The sequence below is a fragment of the Mustela lutreola genome, chromosome 6, assembly GCF_030435805.1.
Source record: "Mustela lutreola isolate mMusLut2 chromosome 6, mMusLut2.pri, whole genome shotgun sequence".
Taxonomy (NCBI): Eukaryota; Metazoa; Chordata; class Mammalia; order Carnivora; family Mustelidae; genus Mustela; species Mustela lutreola.
In genome coordinates, this window is record NC_081295.1 from 151,018,410 (window position 1) to 151,044,169 (window position 25,760).

General features: G+C 41.3%; 1 long non-coding RNA gene across 2 annotated transcripts in view; it reads right to left on the minus strand.

Moving 5' to 3' along the window:
* Positions 1-4,425: 4,425 nt before the first annotated feature.
* Positions 4,426-25,760, minus strand: part of LOC131834798 (uncharacterized) — a 56,183-nt gene continuing 34,848 nt past the window's right edge. For both annotated transcript variants that reach the window (XR_009354947.1, XR_009354946.1), the window contains exons 3-4: positions 9,234-9,312; positions 4,426-6,298 (exon numbers count right to left, since the gene is read on the minus strand). This is a non-coding gene — a long non-coding RNA (uncharacterized LOC131834798). The remainder of the gene's footprint in view (positions 6,299-9,233; positions 9,313-25,760) is intronic.

The following is a 25,760-nucleotide window of genomic DNA, read 5'->3' on the forward strand; positions in this document are numbered from 1 at the left end:
CATCCACCACGATCAAGTGGGATTTATTCTAGGGAGGCAAACATAGTTCAAAATTCCCATATCAGTCAACAACATGATATATCACATTAATAAGAGAAAGGATAAAAACCATATGATCATATCAATAGATGCAGAAAAAGCATTTGATAAAGTACAACATCGATTCGTGATAAAACTTCTCAACAAACTAGGTTTAGAGGGAACAAACCTCAACATAATAAAGGTTACAGGTGAAAAAAACCACAGCTGACATTATCCTCAATGGTGAAATACAGAGCTTTTTACCTGAAGATCAGGAGCAAGATAAGGGTGTGCACTCCCATCACTTCTATTCAACATAGTCCTGGAAGTCTTAGCCACAGCAATTAGACAACAGAAAGAAATAAAAGGCATCTGAATTCGTAAGGAAGAAGTAAAATTTTCCGTATCTGCAGATGACATGATACCCTATATAGGAAACCCTATAGACTCGACCAAAAAACTACTAGAACTGACAAATGAATTTGGTAAAATCTCAGGATACAAAATCAATAACAGAAATATGCTGCATTTCTATACACTAATGATTAAGAAGCAGAAAGAGAAATTAGAAAATAATCCCATGTATAATTCCACCAAAAAGAATAAAATACCTAGAAAGAAACTTAGCTAAGGAGGTGAAAGACATGTACTCTGAAAAATATAAAATATTGATGAAAGAAGTTGAAACTGACACAAACAAATGGAAATATACTCCATGCACATGGGTTGGAAAAATTAAAATGTTAAAATGTCCATACTACCCCACAGCAATCTATAGATTTAGTGCTTATCAAATACCAGCAGTATTTTTCACAGAACTAGAATAAATAATACTAAAATTTGTACGGAACCATAAAAGACTCCAACTAGCCAAAGCAATCTTGAGAAAGAACAAAGCTGGAGGTATTGTAATCCCAGATTTCAAGACACACTAAAAAGCTGTCATAATCTAAACAATATGGTATGGACACAAAAATACACACATGGGTCAAAAAACAGAACAGAGAGCCCAGAAATAAACCCATGCATATATGGTTAATTAACTTATAACAAAGGAACCAAGAATACACAACAGGGGAAAGGCAGTCACTTTGGCAAATGATGCTGAGAAAACTGGACAGCCTCATGAGAAAGAATGAGACTGGACCACTTTCTTACATGATAGACAAAGGAGAACTCAACATGGATTAAAGACCTAAATGTAAATCCCTAAGCCATAAAACTCACAGAAGAAAATACAGGCAGGAATTTCTTTTACATCAGCTATAGAAACATTTTTCTAGATATGCCTCCTCAGGCAAGGGAAATGAAAGCAAAATTAAACTAGTGGGACTACACCAAAATAAAAAGCTTTTGCACAGTGAAGGAAACCATTAGCAGAACAAAAAGGCAACCTACTGAATGGGAGAATATGTTTGCCAATGACATATCCAACTGATACAACTGAACACCCAAAAAGCAAATAATTCAATTTAAAAACATGGGCAGAAGACACGGACAGACATTTCTGCAAAGAAGACATCCAGAGGGCCAATAGACACATGACAAATGCTCGGTATCACTCATCATCAGGAATCAAAACCACAACGTATCACCTCATACCTGTGAGAATGGCTAAAATCAAAAACACAAGAAAAAACAAGCGTTGGCAAGCATGTGGAGAAAAGGGAACGCTCATGCACTGTTGGTGGGAATGTAAGCCGGTGCAGCCACTGTGGAAAACAGTGTGGCAGTTCCTCAGAAAGTTAAAAAATAGAACTACTCACGATCCAACAATAGCACTAATGGGTATTTACCCAAAGAATACAAAACGTCTAATTTGAAAAGAGGTATGCACTCTTACCTTTATTGCAATATTATTTACAAGAGCCAAATTACGTAAAGAGCCCAAATGTCCATCAATGAATGAATGGATAAAGAAGATGTAGCATACATGCACAATGGAATATTAATTACTAAGCCCTCAAAGATAATGAGATCTTACCATTTGTAACAATAGGTACGGACCTGAAGGGTGTCATGCTAAGTGAAGCCAGCCAGTCAGAGAAAGACAAGTACCATCTGATTTCACTCAACTGTGGAATTTCAGAAACAAAACAAATGGAAGAACAAAGAAGAAAAGAGACAAACAAAAATCAGACTCTAAATTACAGGAACAAACTGTTAGTCACCAGAGGGCAGGTGGGTGGGTGATGGGGGAAATCAGCAAAGGGGAAAATCGTGTTGAGCGCGGAGTGACGCACAGAATTGCTGGATCACTATATCATACACTTGAAACTAATACAGCACGGTATGCTAATTATGCTTCAATAAAATAACAAATAAATAAGCAAGAGAAAACATAGAGTAAGCTGAGAGCGTTCAGAGCTTAAGCAATGTAATATTTTGGAATTTTTTTTCAAGATTTTATTTATTTATTTGACAGACAGAGACCACAAGTAAGCAGAGAAGTAGGCAGAGAGAGAGAGAGGAGGAAGCAGGCTCCCTGCTGAGCAGAGAGCCCGATGCAGGGCTTGATCCCAGGACCTTGGGATCATGACTTGAGCCGAAGGCAGAGGCTTTAACCCACTGAGCCACCCAGATGCCCTGAAATGTTTTGGAATTTTTGAGGCACAGGCTAAAGACATTAATTTTGGACTTTGTAAATTAAAAATGCATGAAATTATTTCAGAAGGAATAATTAAGAGCAATAGTTGAGCAAAAACTTGGAAAAAAGAGAAAGGGAAGGTCCATTAATCCAGTAGGATGTTGGAAAGGAGGAAAGCATAGATAAGGTGGGACAATTAGGAAGCAATATAAATCAGAGGACAGGGGAAAAAATCCAAATACATCAGAAACAGATGTAAATAGACAAAATCTCCCATTTAAAGGACAAACTATTACATTAGATGAACACAAATCTAGCTAAATGCTACTTAAAGATATACATCTAAAACATGAGAACACAGAAAAAAATGCATATATATAAAACCAAATCCCAAAAATGCATATATTAACCTAAACCCTAGAACCAAACGTGTTTCCAAATTCAGGTTAATTTTAAGAAATTAATTAGGTCATATGTTATATTTTATGTAACATACTCACTGGGGTTTGAAGAAATCACCTCATAATCAAACACAATAATATTTCTGAAAGAAATATTCACACCAAGTAGAATAAGAATAGCTTCACCTCAGCATAGTGCAGATTTTGCTGCCTAATAAATTATGAGAAAAACTTTATTTTGGGGGTGCCTGGGTGGCTCAGTGGGTTGGGCCACTGCCTTCGGCTCAGGTCATGATCTCAGGGTCCTGGGATCGAGACCCGCATCGGGCTCTCTGCTCAGCAGGGAGCCTGCTTCCTCCTCTCTCTCTCTCTCTGCCTGCCTGTCTGCCTACTTGTGATCTCTGTATGTCAAATTAAATAAATAAAATCTTTAAAAAAAAAAAAAAACTTTATTTTGGGAGTTTTATGGTTTTCAGAACTTCAGATTTGTACTCATAGACTTAAAACCAAGCAAATATTGGCCAAAAAACCCTGGCATACCTGGGGCAATGACAAACAAAATAGGGTCTAAGAAGACAATATTATTAGGGGTTATCACACAAGGATTTTTTTTAAAGATTCAATGTACCTGGAAGATATAACGATTCTAAATTATACACACTTACTGAGATAGCCTCCAGACACCAAGAGAAATTGATAGTACAACAAGAAAAATGTGTTGTACACATCAAATAATTTTCCATTTATTATACCCTGTCTGCCTGTTTAGTATTTTAGTGTGTGTCTTGTCATCCCAACTAGATTATAATAAATCAGCAGCGAGTGGGTAAACTTCCAAGTGAAAGGCACGAGGTGAAACCCTTTACCATCATGACCTCCTTTGACCACACAACATGGTGGCTCATGTCCCCTGGTTGCAATAAGGGAGATGAAGTAATTTGCTCAAAGTCATATTGCTAAGTTATCAGAGTTTGGATTCAAATTTCATTCTGTTGGACTCCAAAGACCCAGGACCTTTTCGGGGTATCATGAAATAAGCGTAAGACGTTGTCCCTTGATTTACTGAAGTCGAAATGGCAGCCATGATATCGGAGAATTAAAATCAAGACCAGGGATCAATACCTACTCTCTCTGTTACCATTTTCCAGGAAGCACAGTCTCAAGCAGCCATGCAGGAGAGACATTTTCCAAAGGTTTACACAATCTTCACCCTCTTGCCTCTCCCCAGATTTTGCCATTTTCTCCCTGACCTTAAGACAGCTTTGAAATGAGATGAACTCCCAATCCCAAGACATTCTGATATTTCTCAGGCTGACACTCATATTATGCTTTTAACACAAAAATGCAGAGTTGTTTGGGGAAAGGACGAGTTTATAACTTAAAATGTGAAGCCTCGTTAAACTTGTCTCAAATGTTTGTCTGCTCTCAGTCACCAATTACCCTCCGTAACAGGGAGAAACCAATTAGAACTAAAATCGGTCACAGTAACAACAGTTGGCATACAAATATACGGTGAAAAAGTCTAGAAATAAAAACGGCATATTTGCCTTTATGTGTAAAGCACACCAGGGGCCGCTCAAGAAGGAAAATCGTGCAGGGTGTACTTCCTTTTAGCAGGGATGTCAGAGAACAGACAGACAAAACTCTGTGCATGGCTCGCCAAGAGCCCTGGAGCTGGACGGAGATGTGCAAACTCGTGATCCACCGCAAGAGGGCGCTCATCCAAAGGGAGTGAAAGGTCATCTTGCCCTAAAAACACACCGGAAGAGTAAATCCCTGTCCAAAAGGGTTAGGAAATACTGTTATAACCGGGAGCTGCTGCCAGAATTGGTAAAACAAGGATCCCAATTACGATTTTCCCCCAATACTACTCTTGTGTTGTCAATCCCCTAATCTATAGTGAATCTTAGAGCTACAGTATACAAAATGGTAAAGGGGTCTTGTCTGGTGAAACAGAAACCAAGCGAATTGTTCACATAAAACAATCCCAGTAAGTGCCGGCATTAAGGGAATCTTATTTTGGGTGGACTTTGCCGAACATTGGCGGATAATAGGGATTCAGCCTGCATTTCCCTTTGAGAAAGGAACGGAGGGGGGAATGTGGATTTAAACCTCGTTGTCCTTATAAACCGCTGAAGAGGGAAAACTCTGGGTTCAAATTCCAGTTTTATTATCTTTCGAAAGTATGCATGGCAGCTGCCTCAGCCTCTCTGTCTCTCCAGGCCACTGGGACAAGGTTTCTCTTGGATAACTCATTCCTTCAGATGGCTTCCACTGCAAATCCGTCCTGCAGATATGATCTGTCAACCAAGAATGTGCTGGGCTTCCACGGGCTTCCCAGTGAAGACGTGGTGTGAGGGTTTGCGGGCCAGATTCAGGCTTGGGGCTCAGGCATTTCTGTGTTTGAACACTGGCTTTAACTCTTGCGAGCTTTATGTAAACTTGGATTAGTTTTGTAATCTGCCTGAGCCTCTGTGTCCTTATCTGTAAAATGGGAAAAGAGTAGGACCCCCCCAGCCCCCTGCCCAAGAATGACAGTAAGGATTCAATGTAAAGCATTTGGTAAAGTGCTTTAACCAAGCATATGTCCCATAAACATTCATTATCATAATTCATTTCTTCACAAATACTTATTGAACACCTATGGTGTGCTGGGTAGCCTGGGATGCATCCCTGAACCAAACTGGGAATGATCCCTGCAATTATGGGCTTGCATGCTAGCAACGAAAGACATACAGCAAATAAGGCATTCTAAGTAAATAGCATAAGCTAGAAGGCAGGTAATAGCACTAGGAAAAAGAAGACAAGAAAGCAGAATATAGAACTTGAGAAAGCCAGTTACAGTTTTAAATGGGGTGGTCACGTAGGCCTCATTCAGAGGTGGGGCTTAAGGAAAGAATTAGAGAAAGTGTGGGAGATACCATGTGGGGGTGGGGAGAGCATTTGAAGCCAGTGAAATAGCCAGTTCAAAGGCTCTGCAGTAGAAATATGCCTGGCTTGTTCCAGAACAACAAAGGAGCCCAGGGCTGCTGGAAAAGAGAGAAAAATCTCCAAATGGAATGACCCATTCTCACATCAAACGACAGGCGGTCCAAAACAAAACCCAGGAGGCTCCTCCTTTCAAGCCTGTCATGTTTCCCTTTATTAATGATACATTCCTCTGAGATTGTAACTTTGTTTATTCCTTCTCTACTTCATTCCTGACATTATATTACTACTACTGCTACTACTACTACTATTATTATTATTATTTGTTGTTGTTAGTGTCCTTTCCTGTCCGTCTCTTTTCCTGGAAAAAAACACAGAGACAGATTACAACTTGGCCCTAAGACAGAAAAAGGCATGGTGGGTGCCCTTCTTTATAGGTAGGCAAGGTCTGTGCAATTTTACAGAGCTGGGCATTTCTCATTTTTAGGTGCCCCTGCTTTGTCCCTGACTGTGTGCTTGATCTGACTCTGGGGTGTCCAACACTGCCTCGCCCCCTTTTACATGCTTTTCACCCATCTTCTTGTAGGTTAGCTGAATTTTTTCTTAAAAGTATCCCCCTTCAGTACCCCCCAGCTACAATGTATACCATGCAAAACATTCTGATAGACCGAAGATGGTGCATTCATTAGCCATCTCTCTACTTAAGGACTCTGTAAGGACCATTTATTACTTACCAGATAAAGTCTAAATTGCAATCCCTGTCCTCCTAATTATTAACAACTGGAGATCAGAAACCTAGTGTTAAACTTCTGTTATAGTTCAAGAAATGCTTCGCATGGGGAGTGATACATGACTGAACTGATTTGAAAAGAAAAGAACACTGAAAGAAAAGAGAGTGAAATTTACATCATGCCAGGTTCTTCCAGCTCTGAGGGCCGTATTGATTTTTTTAAGTCAAGAGTCTTTGAGGTATAACTGACACACAGTAAGATTTACTCTTTACAGTGTATAATTCTCTGAGTTTTGATAAATGCATATGGCTATGGAACTACCATCGTAATCAACACACAGAACCGTTAGAGGATTCTGAAACATTCCCCTGTGTGCCTTCTAGTCAACCCCTCCCTCCACCCCCAGCAATTATTGATCTGTTTCTTGTTCCTATACTTTTCTCCTTTTCTGCCTGTCCTATAAATGGAATCATCCAGTTAGATGAGCTTTGAGCCTGACTTCTTTCATTTAGCATCCTGTGATTGAAATTCATCCATTTTGTTGCATGTATCAATAGTTTGTTCTTTGGCCACTGCTCGGATGAACCAGCTTGTTTATCCCCGCACCGGTTGAAGAATGTTCAGATTGTTTCTAATTCAGGGCAAGTATGGATAAAGCTGCTACAATCCTTCATGTATAGGATTTAATGCAAATATCTGTATTCATTTTTCCTCAGATAAAAGCACTGAAGTGGAATTGTTGGAGCATGTGATATGCTTAATTTTTATTTTATTTATTTACTTATTTGAGAGACAGACAGACAGAAAGCAAGTGGGGAGGGGCAGAGGGAGAGAGAATCTTAACCGGGCTCCATGCCCATTTGCAGACCCCAACCTGGGTCTCTTCACACAATCCTGAGACTATGACCTGAGCAAAAATCAAGAGTCAGATGCTCAACTGACTGAGCCACCCAGGTGCCCTGCTTAGTTTATGAAGAATCACCAAACTGTTTTCCAATGTGGCTGTAACCATCTTCCATTCCCACAGCAGGTAGGACTGTTCCAGGGTAGGGAGAACCCTCAATAGCACTTGGTATTGTCATTTTTCTTTTGTATTATTATTTTGTGTTATTATTATTATTTTGTTTTATTATTACAATAAAACAATAATATTACTAATGGTTACTACTAATTAATATTATTAATATACATATACAACAATACAATGGGAACAGGTATATTTCATGGCGGTTTTAATTGGCATTTCTCTAACCATAATGTTGAGCATCTTTTCATGTGTTAACTTGCCATCTGTATATTGTCTTTGGTGAAATGTCTATTCAAATCGTTCGTCATTTTTTGGGTGGCTGGGTGGCTCAGTCAGATAAGTGTCTGCCTTGGGCTCCGGTCATGATCTCAGGGTCCTAGGCCTGAGCTCCACATCTGGCTTCTTGCTCTGTGGGGAGTCTGCTTCTCTCTCTCCCTATTCTCTCTTCTACTCTCTCTGTCAAATAAATAAATAAAATCTTTAAAAAAAATTATTCATCATTTTGAACTGCTTTGTTCTCTCATTATTGACTTTTGAGAATTCATTATAATTCTGGTCACAAGTCTTCTAATAAATATATTTTTTGCAAACATTTTCTCCTAGTCTGTGGTTTGCCTTTTTTCAATACTCGACACACCGTAGAATTCGCCTTGTGTACAATCCTCTGAGGTTTTGTTTGTTTTTATTTTAAGATGTGATTTATTTATTTGTCAGAGACAGAGAAAGCACACATAAGGAGGGGGAATGGCAGGCAGAGGGAGAAGCAGGCTCCCCCATGAATGAGCCCAGTGCAGGACTCGATCCCAGAATCCTGGGATCATGACCTGAGTTGAAGGCAGATGCCTAACCGACTGAGCCCCCCCCAGGCATCTCCAATCCTGTGAATTTTAACACAGGCACAGATTCTTGTAACCACCCCCAAAAACAGGACACAGACATTTTCAAGACCCTAAAGAATTTGCTCATGTTCTCCTTCTGGTCAGACCCCCTCCCCACCCCAACCTCTGGCAACCTGTTCTCTGTTCCTATAGTTTTGCCTTTTTCCACATCTCGAACAAGTGCAATCTTACAGTATATAATCTTTTGTGACTGGCTTCTTTCACTTACTATAATGCTGAACAGTGGTCGATTATATGGATATACCACAGTATGTTTACCCATTTGCCCACTAAAGGATATTTAAAGTTGTTTCCAGTTTTGGGTGATAAAAATTTTGGGGAAACAAATGCAATTCTTTTGATGAATAAAGACAAAATATCAGACATTGTTGAAGACAGCAGATTTAAGCAATATTGTTAAATTTGAGAAAGCTGGTGAAGAAGTGTTACAAGCAAAGTGGACAGAAAGACCACCATGGGGCCAGCTCATTAGGATAATGCACAATGAGTCCTCAGGGAATGACAGAAACCCAAGGGCATGAGCAGCGTGGTGAACCAGAAAGGCAGCCTAGGTCAACACAGGACCTTGGTTTCCAGTTGAATGCAAGAGAATTACTGGTAACATTATGAAGCTACAATTATATTAAATATTTTACTTACATTTTTAGAATTTCTCTTCCCTACTTCTCAGAAAGCATTATAACCAATAAAAACTGATTTGTACCAGAACAGCTAAAACCTAAATGGGAAAAAAAAAAAAGTTCAGAAGCCTACTGAGGAAGAGAACACGGAAAATATCCAGTGGAGAACTCAAATGACATGCTTTTTTATTTTCTGAGTTTCCCCTGGATATTCCATGGGTGGGGAGCAGCGAGATAACTTTTATTCTTTTGGCTGTTAGTTGGAAGAAAATCAGGTTTTCAGGAGAGGAAAACTTTTTCCTGTTAGTCGGAAAATTCACAGAGAATGCCTGGAGGGAGCAGTTGGTTAAGAGTCTGCCTTTGGTTTCAGCTCAGACCATGACCTCAGGGTGGTGAGATCAAGCCCTGTATCAGGTCCAGGGCTCAGTGAGGAGTCTGCTTGGGTTTCTCTCTCTCTCTCATAAATAAATTAATCTTTGAAAAAATTTTGTCACATCATTTCTTATATAAAAGACCCATAAAAATACTGAATAACATCATGAAAACAATAGTTTTGCAAGAGATGCAAAATTTTCTTCATAGGAAATTGTCTTATTTTTAAAAAATAATAATAATTGATTAAGACATCTCTCCACCCAGTGTGAGGCTTGAACTCACAACCCTGAGATCAAAAGGCACACGCTCTTCTGACTGAGCTGGCCAGGTGCCCCCGTGGGAAAGTGCCTCGTAATGCATCTGCAGCATAATCTATGGAACACAGAAAATTTTGATGTGTTCACGTCCAGTTTCTCAAAGGTGGTCAGTATCACGGGGGTCAAAATCGTCTAGGGCTACTGGACATGCATGCAAATTCCTAAGTCCTGTCCCAGACCAATAAAATCAAAATGGTGGGCGAGGGGTTTGGAGAAGGCATAGAACAGGGCCCAGGTATCTGGTACAGGAGAGTTTAGGAAGCACTTGTACGGAGAAGTATGGCTGCTCGTAGGCCATGTAAGAAAGCAGAAACAGAAATGGAGAGATTTAGGAAGATAAATAATTAACATGTCCTTTAAACAGCTTCTATGGCTATTAATTGCTTCCAGTGTGCTTTTTGGCAGCCAATTAAGAGCTGAGTTCTTTGGTGAAGTGCCTGGGGAGCACACCTTCTCTTTATTGACTGAATCTTTCTAATTTAAATACTTTGAAGTGTGTTAGCCCACAAAAGAAGCTTCACCCAGGCTCGGGCTCATCCCTTCAAAAACTCTTGATAAGCATATTAATCAAGAAAAGATGTTGATCACGTTTTCTGGTCTATTTGCCCAAACGATCTGCTGGGCGTGCGTTGGCGCTCTGAGTATTAGTGTCTTGCACTGTCCATCACGAATGAGACATAAATACAGACCAGAAGGTCCTTGGCTTGGAAACACCCATCCCACAGCCGCAGTTTACATGCGCCTGAGAATCACAAACAACAGTTCCTAAAAGTACACTCAGGTCTGGACTGCGGTCCCACAGTCAGTGGAGGTAACTGAAGTGTTTCCTGAGTCTCCTTATTCTTCCTTCAGGAAACCACTAGAGGGTTGGACAACTTTCTCTTGAAAAGCAGCATAAATAGAAGAGGTTAACCAGCGAGAAAGAAGTAGAGGTTTCGAGTCAAATATATATACTGCATTTAGTCTATAATCCTATTTATGCTGAAATCTAATACGGCCCCAGAGGTCTTGATATACATATGCTTCCTGGGAGAAGATACACATGGATGTCTAACAGTCTCCAGGGTCCCTCCCTGTGTCTGGAAGCAAATAGTATTTGTCAAGCCCTTGTGGGCACGTGTGAAGTGCTGGGTGTGTTTACAAAGCCTCTGTAAGAGTTTATATTTTCGGGGAAAGAAATAACACCAGCTTCACGTGGAAAGGCATGTTCAAATAACTTGGATTTCTAAAACCCAGCAGAGAAACAGGAAGATACGTTCACTGAAAACGACACGATGTGGAACTTTCAATCCATAACATTAAAACCACCATTGTGCCTCTCAGAACCTACAGAGAAAATCAATGGCCACCACCATTTTTTGCTTTGGAAAAATTAGAAAAATAAAACATGTGAGCTTTATAGTTGACTTAATGGTTAGATGAAACTTTCAGTTCTATTTGACCCACTCCTTCTTGTCTTACAAGCTGAAAACTTCTGGTTGTAAGCTGCTCATTCAATACGACCTGCCCTTTCTTTTCTGGGGCCCCATCTTCAACTCTCAAGGAATGTTATTTCCTAGAGGAACTTTATGGTCTGCGTTTTCACTTCTGCCCAGTATGTGGTATTACATATACATAGAAACATATACTTTCTGATGTTTGCCCCTAGAGAACTCTGGTTTGGCCCGTTACCCTAACACTTTGTAGGATTCCCTTTTAATCATGCGGTTGATAGTAGCTGGAAGTTCCCTTAGAGTTCCCTAATTTTTAAACATCAAATCTTTTAGACTCATTCCGGGCCATTTCCTTTTCCAGTCCTTGACTCTTTCTTGAAATGACCCCTTTTAGTTCAGCCAAATGTAAACAAAACTGAATTTTAGCTCTGCTCTTCCAAGAGCCGTGTTTAGACTATGATTTGCTTCAGGCCAAGCCTTTTCAAAGGGAAGATGTTGATCTCTGGAAATCCCTGAAGGTGAAAGATGCCAGGAATCAGGAAGGCAGATTGTAAAATGTATATATTTATCATTCGTAACTTAGGTTAGAGGAAAAAAATAGATTTAGATGCAAGGAAAATGCATCGAAGCATGGCAGGCCACTTCCGTAATTCAAAAAAGGCGAAATTGTCTTATAACTCATTGAAGTATTTATTTATACCCCCATCCTATTTCAAAATGGATGTTATTATACGATTCCATTTACGTGAAATGTCTAAAATAAGCGAATGCATTGAGACAGAATGTGGATTGGTAGTTGCCTGGGGCCAGGAGACAGGGGTGGGAAGAAATAGGGAATGGCCGCTGGTGCTAACAGGATTTCTTTCTGGGGTGATGAAAATGTTCCAAAATTAGATGGTGGTGGTGGTTACACAACTCTAGATTGTACACTTTAAAAAGGCTAAGTTTTATGGTTATGTATGTGCATAATATCCCAAGAAAGCTGTGACTTTTGAAAACAGATTTACAAAGTCCCCTTCCATCGATAAGATGATAAACAACCCAGAAAATGGACAAATGACAAATGACGTCTACCAATTATGCAAAAGCTTTTATCAAAATTGATCCAATCCATGTCTCTTGTTTCTGTTATTAGTTTATGAGCTAATTAGAAAGTTTTGCTTCTCTACATGTTTATTAAATGCACTCAAAACCCAGGGGAGGGAAAAAAAAAATGGGAAATGGGCTGGTGATGTGTCCTGAAAACTCAATGCAGGAGGAAACACAATCAGGCAAATACATACGGAAATATACACGGCATGACGTGTGGCTAAGGAAAATGCAAAATGAAGCAACAGTGGGACATTTCAGCCCATTCTATTGAGGGGCATTATAACAGGTCCCAAGGATGGCGGAAGGCATGAGTGAGACTCTCACACAGAGCTGGTGGGGAAGTCATTTAGGTTAGGGAATAAGCCCAGGCTACAGCCCAGTGGTTCCATCCCTTGGCATACTGCCATGCACCAGGGCAAAGACAGACACACACAGGCACAGCCATCAGCCTTGTTTGTAACAGGGAAAACTGGGAACAACGCAAATGCCTATCAATAACGGGACCGAGAATTAAACTCTAGTGCATATATACAACAGGATAGGCTACGACACCAAATAAATACATTCGATTCATGAGAAGAAAAACATATTCACAAAACACATGCCATAGCATTTTTCTTAAGGGAGGAGGACTAGGAAAATTAAGATTCTGCTGAGGGCTTTATGCACAGAATGAGGTCTGGCTCACTTGCTACCACTGGGCCACATTTGGCTCTTAATGTTTAGACACCAGTGCAAAGATGAAAATCTGATCAATTACAGAATTAGACTGTGATGCAAAAACCTACAACTAGTCCCGACACTAAGCTATTCACAAACGACATATCAGATAAAGGGCTAGTATCCAAAATCTATAAAGAACTGATCAAACTCAACACCCAAAGAATGAATAATCCAGTCATTAAATAGGCAAAAGACATGAACAGGAATTTCTGCAAAGAAGACATGCAGATGGCCAACAGACACATGAAAAAGTGCTCCACATCACTCAGCATCAGGGAAATACAAAGTCAAAACCACAGTGAGATACCACCTCACACCAGTCAGAATGGCTAAAATTAACCAGTCAGGAAATGATAGGTGTTGGCGAGGATGCAGAGAAAGGGGAACCCTCCTACACTGTTGGTGGGAATGCAAGCTGGTGCAGCCACTCTGGGAAACAGTATGGAGGTTGCTCAGAAAGTTGCAAATAGAGCTACCCTCAAAAAGTTTCAATACAGCTGAAAATAGAGTGTGATTTCTATGAGCAATCACACTAATTGGTATTTACCCTAAAGATACAAATGTAGTGATCCGAAGGGGCCTGTGCACCCCAATGTTTATAGCAGCAATGTCCACAACAGCCAAACTATGGAAAGAGCCCAGATGTCCATCAGCAGATGAATGAATAAAGAATATATGTGGTATTTAAATACAATGGGATACTATGCAGCCATCAAAACCCCCCAAAATCTTGCCATTTGCAACAATGTGGATGAAACTAGAGGGTGTTATGCTAAGTGAAATAAGTCAGTCAGAGAAAGACAATTATCATATGATCTCCCTGCTATGAGGAATTTGAGAAGCAAGACAGGGGATCATAGGAAAAGGAGGGAAAAATGAAATAAGATGAAACCAGAAAGGGAGACCAATCATAAAAGACTTTTAATCTCGGGAAACAAACTGAGGGTTCCTGGGGGTGGGGGGAGGGGTGGGGTGCCTGGGTGATGGACATTGGGGAGGGTATGTGCTATGGTCAGTGCTGTGAATTGTGTAAGACCGATGAATCACAAACCTGTACCCCTGAAACAAATAATACATTATATGTTAATTTTTAAAAAATTTATTTATTTGAGGGAGAATGAGTGAGAGAGAGCATGAGAGAGGAGGTCAGAGGGAGCTGGGAGCCCGATCGATGTGGACTCGATCCTGGGAGTCCGGGATCATGACCTGAGCTGAACCAACTGAGCCACCCAGGCGCCCCATTATATGTTAATTTTTTAAATATGCAAAAAAAAGATTCATTTTTGAGGAGCTCTTGAGGGGCTCAGTTGGTTGGGCGTCTGCCTTTGGCTTGGGTCATGATCCCAGGATCCTGGGACTGAGTCCCGCATCAGGTTCCCTGCTCAATGGGGAGTCTGCTTCTCCCTCTCCCCCTGCTCATTCTCTCTAATAAATGAATACTTTTTTTTTGAGAAGATTCAATTTTGAGAGCAGGGGATTAAAACAAGAGTGCCAGCTGCTCGGTCAGTACGGTGTTCAACACTTTTAAACTTGAATGCCTCTGGTGGGACATATACTCCTTACAGTGGTCCCATTGAGTAGAACTTCTTGCCATGGTGAGAATGTTCCATATCTGGCCTGTGCAGTGGAGTAGCCAACAAACGTGTGGCTGCCCACTGATTACTTGAAATGGGGCTAGTTTGGTGAAGGAACTGACTTGAAATTTTATTTCATTTTAATTAATTTTCATTTAAATAGCCATGCATGGCTAGTGGCAACCCCATGGCGTAGAACTCGAGAAGAGGAGGTCTGGAAAGCCACGGGTCCCCCACCCCCATTCTCTATGTTCACCCTCAGCATCACACAATCTGGGGTATCAGGCCCCTGGGGGTGTTTTCATTTGTAAGTCATGCTTCAACGCACTGTGTCTCAAGAAATGGACAGGTTGTCATTTTATTGTGTGTCCACATTTGTTCCTTTACTCTATAAACACTCTACCTGGAGGTATTAGGTCTGTATCAGACCCAGAATGTAGCTCCTCAAAGGCAACACAGAGCACAGCAGGAGGACAGCACTGTTTGGACAGGCCATCCACATGGTGGGGAAAGCAAGGTCCTTAGGGAGCAACCAGGGTGGTGGCATTAAGAAACCTAACCATGAACTTGGTGGAAAGAGAAGCTCCCCAAAAGGGAGAACTAAGAAGTACAAGTCAGCTGGGGCTTGAGGGCGATTTTTTTTCCTAAGGTGTTTATTTATTTATTTGAAAAAGAGACAGAGTATTAGCAGAGGGGAGGGGGAGGGAGAAGCAGAGTCCCCGCTGAGCAGGGAACCCAATGCAGGACTTGATCCCACGACCCCGGGATCATGAGCCCAGGCAAAGGCAGATGTGTAACCGACCAAGCCACCACCCCCTTATTCTTTTAAGATTTTATTTATTTGAGAGAGAAAGAGACAGAGAGAGCAGGGGACAATTCTCTGAAGAGGAAAGAGTATGGCCTATTCTAGGGATTTGAAGGAATTCACTAGAATTTAGAATGAGGTGGTGGGGACTGTGAAAGATGGCCCAAGATGAGATCATATGGAATGTCTGAACTGTGTCCACCTGACTTTAGACTTTGTCCTGATAGCAGAAGGAAACCACTGAAAAATGTTAAGCAGAGCTACAGAGGTTCCTGCCAGATCCACCATTCGAAATAGACCCACGGGGATTAGCATGTGACCGTGCAATTCCATTTATGGGCATTTACCCCAAAGAATGGAAAGCAGCACATCAACTGGAAGAGATACTGGTACCCCCATGTTCACAGAACCATTACTCATGAGAGCCAAAAAGTGGAAACAACACGAGTGTCCACCAATGGTTGAACAGATAAACAAAATGTATAGTCCAATGGGGGAATATTACTCAGCCTTGAAAAGGAAGGAAAGCCTGACACAGGCTACCACATGGATGAAACTTGAAGACATTATTGCTCAACGAATGAGTCAGAGACAAGAAGACAAAAATATGATTCTGCTTATGAGATACCTAGAATGGTCCAATTCATAGGGACTCAGAGTAGGATGCTGGGTGGCAGAAGGCAGATGATAGTTGATGTTTAATGGGGATTCATGAGTAACGAGTCCTTAATGATCTCCAGTTTGAGAAGATGCAAGCGTTCTTGACCTGGATGGCGGTGGCGCTCAGCAGTGTGAATGTAGGTAATGCCCCCCAACTGTACACTTAGAAGTGGTTAAAATAGTAAATTTTATGGGGCGCCTGGGTGGCTCAGGTGGTTAAGCAGCTGCCTTCAGTTCAGGTCATGATCCCAGGGTCCTGGGATCCAGTCTCGCATCAGGTTCCCTGATCAGAGAGGAGTCTCCTTGTCACTCTGCCTCCCTCTTCCCCTGCTTGTGCTTGCTCCCTCTCTCTCTCTCTCTCTGACAAATAAATAAAATCTTTTAAAAAAATGAAGAACTTAAATGTGCATGTGCAATGCTACTGATTAATTTCAGACTCATATATTTTATTCAGCCGAGGTCGTCATGTTTTTAAAACAGTGTATGGAAGGCAGAAAAGTCTTTTAAAAAGTATTATTATTATTATTATTATTATTAAATTTATTTGTCAGAGAGAGCCCAAGTGGGGGGGGGCAGCTAGCAGAATGAGAGCAGGCTCCCTGCTGAGCAGGGAGACCAATGTAGGACCCGATCCCAGAACTCTGGAATCATAACCTAAGCCAAAGGCAGATGCTTAACCAACTAAGCCACCCAGGTGCCCCTAAAAAACTAGTTTTACTTTATTTTATTTTTTTTATAATTAAAAAAAAATTTTTTTAAAGATTTTATTTATTTATTTGACAGAGAGAAATCACAAGCAGATGGAGAGGCAGGCAGAGAGAGAGAGGGAGGAGGAAGCAGGCTCCCTGCTGAGCAGAGAGCCCGATGCGGGACTCGATCCCAGGACCCTGAGATCATGACCTGAGCCAAAGGCAGCGGCTTAACCCACTGAGCCACTCAGGCGCCCATAATTTTAAAAATTTTTAATAAACATATAATGTATTATTAGCCCCAGGGATACAGGTCTATGAATTGCGTGGTTTATACACTTCACAGCATTCACCATAACACATACACTCCCCAGTGTCCATCACCCAGCCACCCTCTTCCTACCCTCCACCCCCGGGCAAGCCTCAGCTTTGTTTTGTGAGATTATGAGTCTCTTATGGTAAAAAACTATTTTTAAAAAGTAAAATAATGCTGCCTTTTCCCCCCTTTTCTTGTGTCACTGCTACTGGGTCAATTTTAATGGATGCCATCCAAACCTTAAGCCATAAACTCTGTAATCCATCTAATTTAATAATTAACTAATTGCTCAGCCTTATGGGGACATCATTTCCCTTTATAGTTACAAGAGATCTCTTCATCCAGCTTCATCATTTCACCTATGGGGACATAAAATCCCACAGACATCACTGACGTGCCTAAGGTCGCACCGCAGGACAGCGGCAGAATCAGAACTAGACAGATTCCTCTACATCTGCATAAGTAGTTCATAATTACGCGCCATTGTTTTGATTTCTGTTTTCGGTCTATCCTTGGAAGGACTCCTTCAAAATTGCTCATCGTGGAAAGACAAATACCATATGATTTGAGGCATATGTGGAATTTAAGAAACAAAACAAATGAACAAAGGAAAAACGAGACCAAAAACCAGGCTCTTAACAGAGTCTTAACAGAGAATACACTGATGATCCCCAGCAAGGAGCTGGCTGGGCAGATGGGCGAAGTAGGTTGAGGGGGTTAAGAGGACACTTATCAGGAGGAACACTGAGTCATGCCAAGAATTTATGAATCACTATATTGTACACCTGAAACTAATATAATATTGTATGTTAACTACATCGGAATAAAATAGAAATACATACACAACATACATACATATATACATCAATTCAGTGGAGGCCCTTTAAAAACAATTGCTCATGATGACTGCACTGAAGGTGACCAAGAACAAAGCCATCTGGGTATCTTCCCGGTACGCACTACTCCACCCAGTGAAGCTATTGTCAGATACTGAGTTTTCTCTTTTTTCCATGTCAGCACAGTTTATCTCTCATTTGAATATTTAAGAAAGTGCTTGAGAATAAAGATCTAACATCCAAGAATTCATATTCCTAAAACCTATGACCACTGGTGCCTCAAGATTGAAGGTCCAGGCTCTGATACCATGCACAGACTTCTCTTGGATGAGTTTCCTACTTCATGGAAAACCATTATTAGGTGGGGTCCGTAAGGACCAAAATTTAACGACCAAGTCCTACAATGAAAATTTTACATTAGAGGCAGAATAAAGGATCACCTCACCGGTGATCAACCAGCCAGAGGTGCTGGTTTTTCTCACCATCCCAGAAACTAATTCCGGTGGATTCACAGAATGGCTACTCCCAACCCTTCCCAGTGTCTTCTTCTTGTCTCCCTTCCTGCTAGACGTCCTTCGCTTCAGCCTGGTTCAGACCCAAAGGAAAAAGCCAAGGGCACCACCAGGGACAGGCACTGCCATTGTCTGACCTCTGAACCCAAATCCGCCAACTCCACATTTCTTATTGTGTGAAAAAATTATTCTCTTTTTGTTTAAACCACGGTAGATGTATCGTCTGTTTCCCACATCTAAATGCAATTGTAACCATAACTCAAGTTAAAAGGGTTGGGGGATGGGACGAGATCTCTCAGAATCTTTGTGGGTGGGACCTAGTTAGACACATAATTTATATATTTATATATTATATTATATAATATCCATGGGTAGGGTCTAGTTTTATATATACAATTTATATATTTTTATATATAATATTTATGGACAGGGCCAGTTTATATATATATAAAATCATCTTCAACACCTTCTCTTCCAATTAGGAACTATTCGTATAAGGTTCTCTTAATCAGTTCAGTTTTTATAGAGCGACAATCAATTATGAAAAAAAAAAACAACAACCCTAATACATTCATGATAAAAACCTTCAACAAAGTAGGTTTAGAGGGAACATACCTCAACATAATAAATGCTGTTTATGGAAACCCCACAGCCAACATCATATTCAATGGGGAAAATATTTCCCTCTAAGGTCGGGAAAGAACTAGGATGTCTGCTCTCACCACTTTTGTTCAATGTAGTTTTGAAAGTCCTTTCCACAGGAATCAGACAAGAGAGAAGTAAGAGGCACAGAGGTCGTAAGAAGTAAGATTTTTACCATTTGCAGGTGACATGATACTATATACAGAAAACCCTAAGGACTCCACGAAAAAACTTTCTAGAACAGATAAATGAATTTAGTAAAGTTGCAGGATACAAAATCAATATACAGAAATTTGTTGCATTTCTATACACTAACAATGAAGTAGCAGAAAGAGAAATTAAGAAAGATAATCCCACTTAAAACTGCACCAAAAAAATAAATAAAGCACCTAGAAAGAAACTTAACCAAGGAGGTGACAGACCTATACTCTGAAAACTATAAAACACTGATTAAAAAAAAAATTAAAGATGGCACAAAGAAATGGAAAGATATTCCATGGTCATGGGTTGGAAGAACAAATATTGTTAAAACCCAAAGACATCTATACGTTTAATACAATCCCTATCAAAATACCAAGAGGATTCTTCACAGAGCTAGAACAAATAATCTTAAAATTTGTATGGAACCACTAAAGACCCCAAATAGCCAAAGCAATCCTGAAAAAGAAGAACGAAACTGGAGGTATCACAATCCCAGATATCAAGATACAGCCATAGTCATCAACACAGTATGGCACTGACACAAAAATTGACTCATAGATCAATGGAAGAGAATAGAAAACCCAGAAATGAGCCCACAGGTATATGGTCAATTAAACTCTGACAAAGCAGGGAAGAATATGCAGTGGGAAAAGTCTCAACAAGGGTGCTGGGAAAACTGGACAGACACATGAAGAAGAATGAAACTGGGCCATTTTCTTACACCACACACAAAATTAGACTCAAAATGGATTACAGACCTCAATGTGAGACTTGAACCCATAAAAACCCTAAAAGAGAATGTGGGTAGTAACTTCTTTGACCCTAGCTGTAGCAACATTTTTTTCTAGATATGTCACAGGAGGCAGGGGAATTAAAAGCAAAAATAAACTATTGAGACCACATCAGAATGAAAAGCTTATGAACAGCGAAGAAAACCATCAACAAAACTGAAAGGCAACTGACAGGAAGGGGGAAGGTATTTGCAAATAGCATGTCTGATGAAGGGTTAGTATCCAAAATATATAAAGAAATCATAAAACTCAACACCCAAAAAATAAATAATCCAATTTAAAAATGGGCATCAGACATGAATAGATATTTCTCCAAAGAAGACATCCAGATGGCCAAGACATATGTAAAGATGTTCAACATCACTCATCATCAGGGAAATGCAAATCAAAACTATAATAAGTTCTTGCCTCACACCTGTCAGAATGGCTAAAATCAAAAACACGGTTAACAAGTGTTGGCGAGCATGTGGAGAAAAAGGTAGCTTCTTGCGCTAGCGCAGTCACTCTGGAAAACAGTAAGGGGGTTCCCCAAAAAGTTAAAAATAGAGCTACCCCTGATCCAGCAATTACACTATTAGGAATTTACCCAAAAAACCATGAAAACACTAATTCAAAGGGATACATGCACCCCTATGTTTATAGCAGCATTATTTGCAGCGGTCAACTATGGAAGCAGCCCGAGTGTCCATGGATAGATGAATGGATGCAGAATGGAATAGTACTCAGCCATAAAAAAGGATGGCATCTTGCCATTTGCAACAACATGAATGGATCTAGAGTGTATAATGCTAAATGAAATATGTCCATCAGAGAATGACAAATACCATATAATCTCACTCACATGTGGAATTTAAGAAACAAAAGAACAGAGACCAACCAAGAAACAGACTCTTAACTCTAGAGCCCACACTGGTGGTCACCAGAAGGGAGGAGGGTGCAGGACGGGGGAAATAGGCCATGGGAATTAAGAGTATACTTATTACCATGAGCCCTGGGTCATGTATAGAATTGCTGATTCACTAGATTGTACACCTGAATCTAATATAACACCGTATGTTAACTACACTGGAATTTAAGAGAGAGAAAAAAAGATTGACATCAAAACGAAACAAAATAAAGGAAAAAAAAAAAAAAACCTAGAACTTTGGTATACAAAGACCACTTTGATCCACACGAAAACTTTTCTAATTTGATAAGCTCCAAATATCACCAAAAGATGACAGAAACTCTCCTCAGGGCCCAAAATCCTATAAAGCATTAGAGACACTCATGGAGAATCGGTACAGCTCTCTAGGGCTGCTCCCCCGTGACTACGTGCTGAGGAGATTAGGGGAAATCTGCTTAGTCCGGCCAGGACTCGGGCTCTGCTCCTGTCCTCACACGACCCTGGAACACCCCCTCGGCCCTGTGGTCTGGAAAGGTCTTGGCTGACTAAACCAAGTGCAAGCCCTGGGCTCAGTTGCTGTTAGCGCCCTGGCCACATCCCTGTAAACCATCTGCTGGCTCTGCCTGTCTCCGTCATTCTGCAGAGATCACGGTCCAGTCTGTGCCACCACACAGAGGGCAAAGCTCCCCGGAGCGACAGTGGGAATCCATTCAGAAGTCAAGGTCTTGCTGACAATGGGTCGTTTCTTAGACACTTCGTGGTTTTCCTCCTGGTCTTACAAATAATACAGATAGCAGGCCTTTGAAACCCAGGGGCACCCCCTCGCTTCCCTAGCTTTGCAGGAGGCAGCACTGCAGATGTGTGAACAGTAGTTTGTTCTCCTTCTTGAATTTACCACCAGTCCAGGAAGCACTATGAAACAGGTGACGTTGGCTTTCCCCGGGTCTGTAAGAAACCCCCTTAGCACCCTTGGAGCTTCCTCTTCTCCCAGCCGCCACCTGGTGACTCTCTGCCCGCCCAGAACCACCCTCAGAAAGTCTCTACGCTCGCACCCCCAGCCAACCGATCGTTTCCACACTGGGGAAAGCAGCGCCTCGTGAAGACGCTAGGCTAGACTTAAGGTCTTATACTGTCTGGGCACTGGTCCTTCAATAACCAATGCAAACCCAAAACAATGAAGCTGGTGCCACTCTTTCAGGCTCCAGGGATGGGCTGCTGGGAGGCAGTTTGCGGCAACACCAACCCCAGCATGCCAAGACCCAGCCTGCCTCTTTTTTTTTTTTTTTTTAAGATTTTATTTATTTATTTGACAGACAGAGATCTCAAGTAGGCAGAGAGAGAGAAGGAAGCAGGCTCCCGGATGTGGGGCTCGATCCCAGGACCCCAGGATCATGGCCTGAGCCGAAGGCAGAGGCTTTACCCCACTGAGCCACCCAGGCACCCCCCAATTTGTCCTCTTTCTACTACCTATTTCTTTAAAGATTTTTATTTATTTATTTTACAGAGAGAAATCACAAGTAGATGGAGAGGCAGGCAGAGAGAGAGAGAGAGGGAAGCAGGCTCCCTGCTGAGCAGAGAGCCCGATGCGGGGCTCGATCCCAGGACCCTGAGATCATGACCTGAGCCGAAGGCAGCGGCTTAACCCACTGAGCCACCCAGGCGTCCCTCTACTACCTATTTCTTAAATCATGTCTTCTATTTTGCTAATCAGGTAAGTCAGAAAATGACGTCAATGTTCTCTGTGGTAGAAAACCTAGAAGCTTGCTAAACCAGCTGACTTCTACCATACATACCCCTCTAAGCACCCACAGGCAAAACCTTTTGTAAAAAGAGCCAGGAAAGCAGCCCATTGGATCACTTTCCTTCAGATCAGTGGCTCTCTCCCATGGTCACTCAGGGTCATCCAGCTGGTCTCTCAGAGCATGAATTTTCTCTGCTATGACCTAGTCTCTATTTCAGTTTCATGAATGAATTTCTTTGTTTCTTTGTCTAATACAAACGAAAGGACACCTGGTTCTTTTCTCATCGAATGCATCATTAGATTCCCCCACCAATTCTGCAGATTATTTTTTCCAGTGGTACGTGGAAGCTGGCAGAAGAAGAGATCTGTGGAATATTTGTCCTGTTGCAGTGTGGACCATGACAACAGCAACGTTTTGAGTACTCAGGACCGATGCCATGTCAAATTTCAAAAAGTCTTTAGAATCACAATCTCCTCTTACCTTCTGCTAGACATTTCTGGTCCTTTAAAATCATGGGGAAGTGTATTCCAAGTAATTTAAGAAAATAAACTTTACACCTTTGCAAAAATAGCCCATTGGGAATTACTGGTGTCAATTTCCAACCCCCCACAGGACTGCCTGGTGTGAATTTCACCTGTCACTTGTTAGTACCCTGGGGCTTGATTCAGGGCCGCCTGGAAAGTAAACAGGAGACTTGCAGAAATATAATTAGAAGGGGACCCCCTTGTCCCACAAGTATTTTTTCTATTTCTTGCTCGCTCTCTGTAGAATGGACTCCCAGCCTAAAAAATAATAATAATAATAAATAAAAATTAAAAAAAAAAAACAAAAAAATCGCTGCCTCACTGAAGGTGCCTAACAAGGAATGGATAAATGCACTCTCGTCTGTGCTACAAAGCAAGCCCACGCTGTTTGTTCTTATGGGACACAAGCAAACCAACATGGAAACAAAAGGCATTACCAGGCCTAGGAAGTCATGGATGAAAGATTTCATCTTAGAGGCTCTTCTGTCACAGGATGGCAGGTGCGCAAACACTTCAGTCCTGCTGTGTGCCCTTCTCCAACCCCCCAACACCCCCCCAACCCAGAGCCACCAGGTGCTTTCCTGGTGAGGCCCCAGAGGAGGCCTCTACCCTCCCAGGTGTGAAACAAGCACAAGGATAACCTCACACATCAGGTGTGCCAGTGAGGACCAGCCCCACAGCCGTGTCTCTATGTCTGTCATGTCACTTGCTTGTGCTGCAAGACTCACTTGGAAATCTGCAAGGGGGATTTCTGTTTCTTTCTGTCTTTATCATAGCCTCGTTTCCTATTCTGCTGCTGATGCTGTCTCTCTAGTTCTACTAACTTCCATCTGGCGGCCAATTCCTTCCCACGAAGCCAGATGGAATTACAACCCAACCCTGCACAGTCTGAATGTGGGTACCTACTTGTCTCATGCATCCTATCTGTACTTTGATAAAACGAGAATCTTTGAACACCATAAAATGACGATTACCTTTTAGTGCTACATATTCAAAGGTCAAAAGAATATGGAGGGAGAATCCAGTTTCCTTTTTAAACTGTAAGCTTGCAATCAAACTCATGGGATTACATAGTGACTTTGTTTAAGGAGTAATTTTGCATTTATTGCCTGCTAATCTGGAAAAAAAAAAGGGGGGGGGAATGGTAGTGTTAGAACGCACGCAGCAAATTAGCTCAGGATTAGCAAGTTGCTGCAGTGACTGCTTTGTTAGGTAAATGACATCACCAAATGCTTTAAGAATCAGAAAAACCTGGTCCTGAAGGGACAAAAATGGACCTGTTGAAACCCACCAACCAACCGCAGGGCACCTGGGCGGCTCAATCGGTCAAGTGTCTGCCTTCGGCTCAGGTCATGACCCCGGGGTCCTGGGATCAGGCCCCCGTTGGGTTCCCTGCTCAGCAGGTGGTTCCCTTCCACTCCCCTTGCTCGTGCTCTCTTTCTCCCTGTCAAATAAATAAATAAAATCTTTAAAAAAATAAAAATAAAAACCCTGTCAACCCCTGTCAGCAGTTTTCCTTTTACTTCTGAAGGGACCTGGACCCTAATTCCATGACACAAGTTTTAAAAATTAGGATCAAATCATTGCTGCTCAAGGAATGTTTGAGAAGTAATGCAACATATCTAACAATACAATATTTAGAGGCAGTGTGGCCTGGTAGAAAGAGCAGAGCCATTCGGCCGTAGGATGATGTGGGTTCCAATCTTGCCTCTGTTGTTCACCAGCTATATGGACTTGGACAAATTACTAAGCCTCAGTTTTCTCATCTGCAAAACAGGAATGAGAGGATTTTTTTGAGAATAAAATGGCTTTATGTATGTAAAACGGGCATAGCATAAATAGTGATTTGGGACCAGATCCCAGCATTGCTGTTTACAGGTTATGGGACTTTCAGACGATTGCATAACCTCTCTCAGCTTAAATGATGCTATGATACATACCTCAAAGGACTACTGTAGAATTAAATTGGTACAGGGGTCAGCAAGCTGTTTTAAAAGTCAGATAGAAAACATTTTAGCCTTTGGAGGCCATATGGTCTTTGTCGCAACTGCTTAACCCCAACTTTGTGGCACAAAAGGTTTAAATGAATGGTTAGAGCTGTGTTCCCCTAGAATTTTACTCACAAAACAAGTGATGAGCCAGAGTTTGTTCCTAAGCCATTATTTGTTAAACCCTGATGATACATAATAATTGTAAGAAACAGTCTTTTTAAAAAAAGTGTTTAAAGTAATCTCTTCACCCAATGTGGGGCTTGAACTCACAACCCCAAGATCAAGAGTCATATACTCTACCCACTGAGCCAGGCACGCACCCCAGAAACAGTCTTTTTAATTAAGGTAATTGACACTAGATGAGAGACAAAAGAAAAGAATTGAAGAGTCCAATCTTGCTCTCAATACCTGTGTTTTTACACAATTAGTCCTGTTAG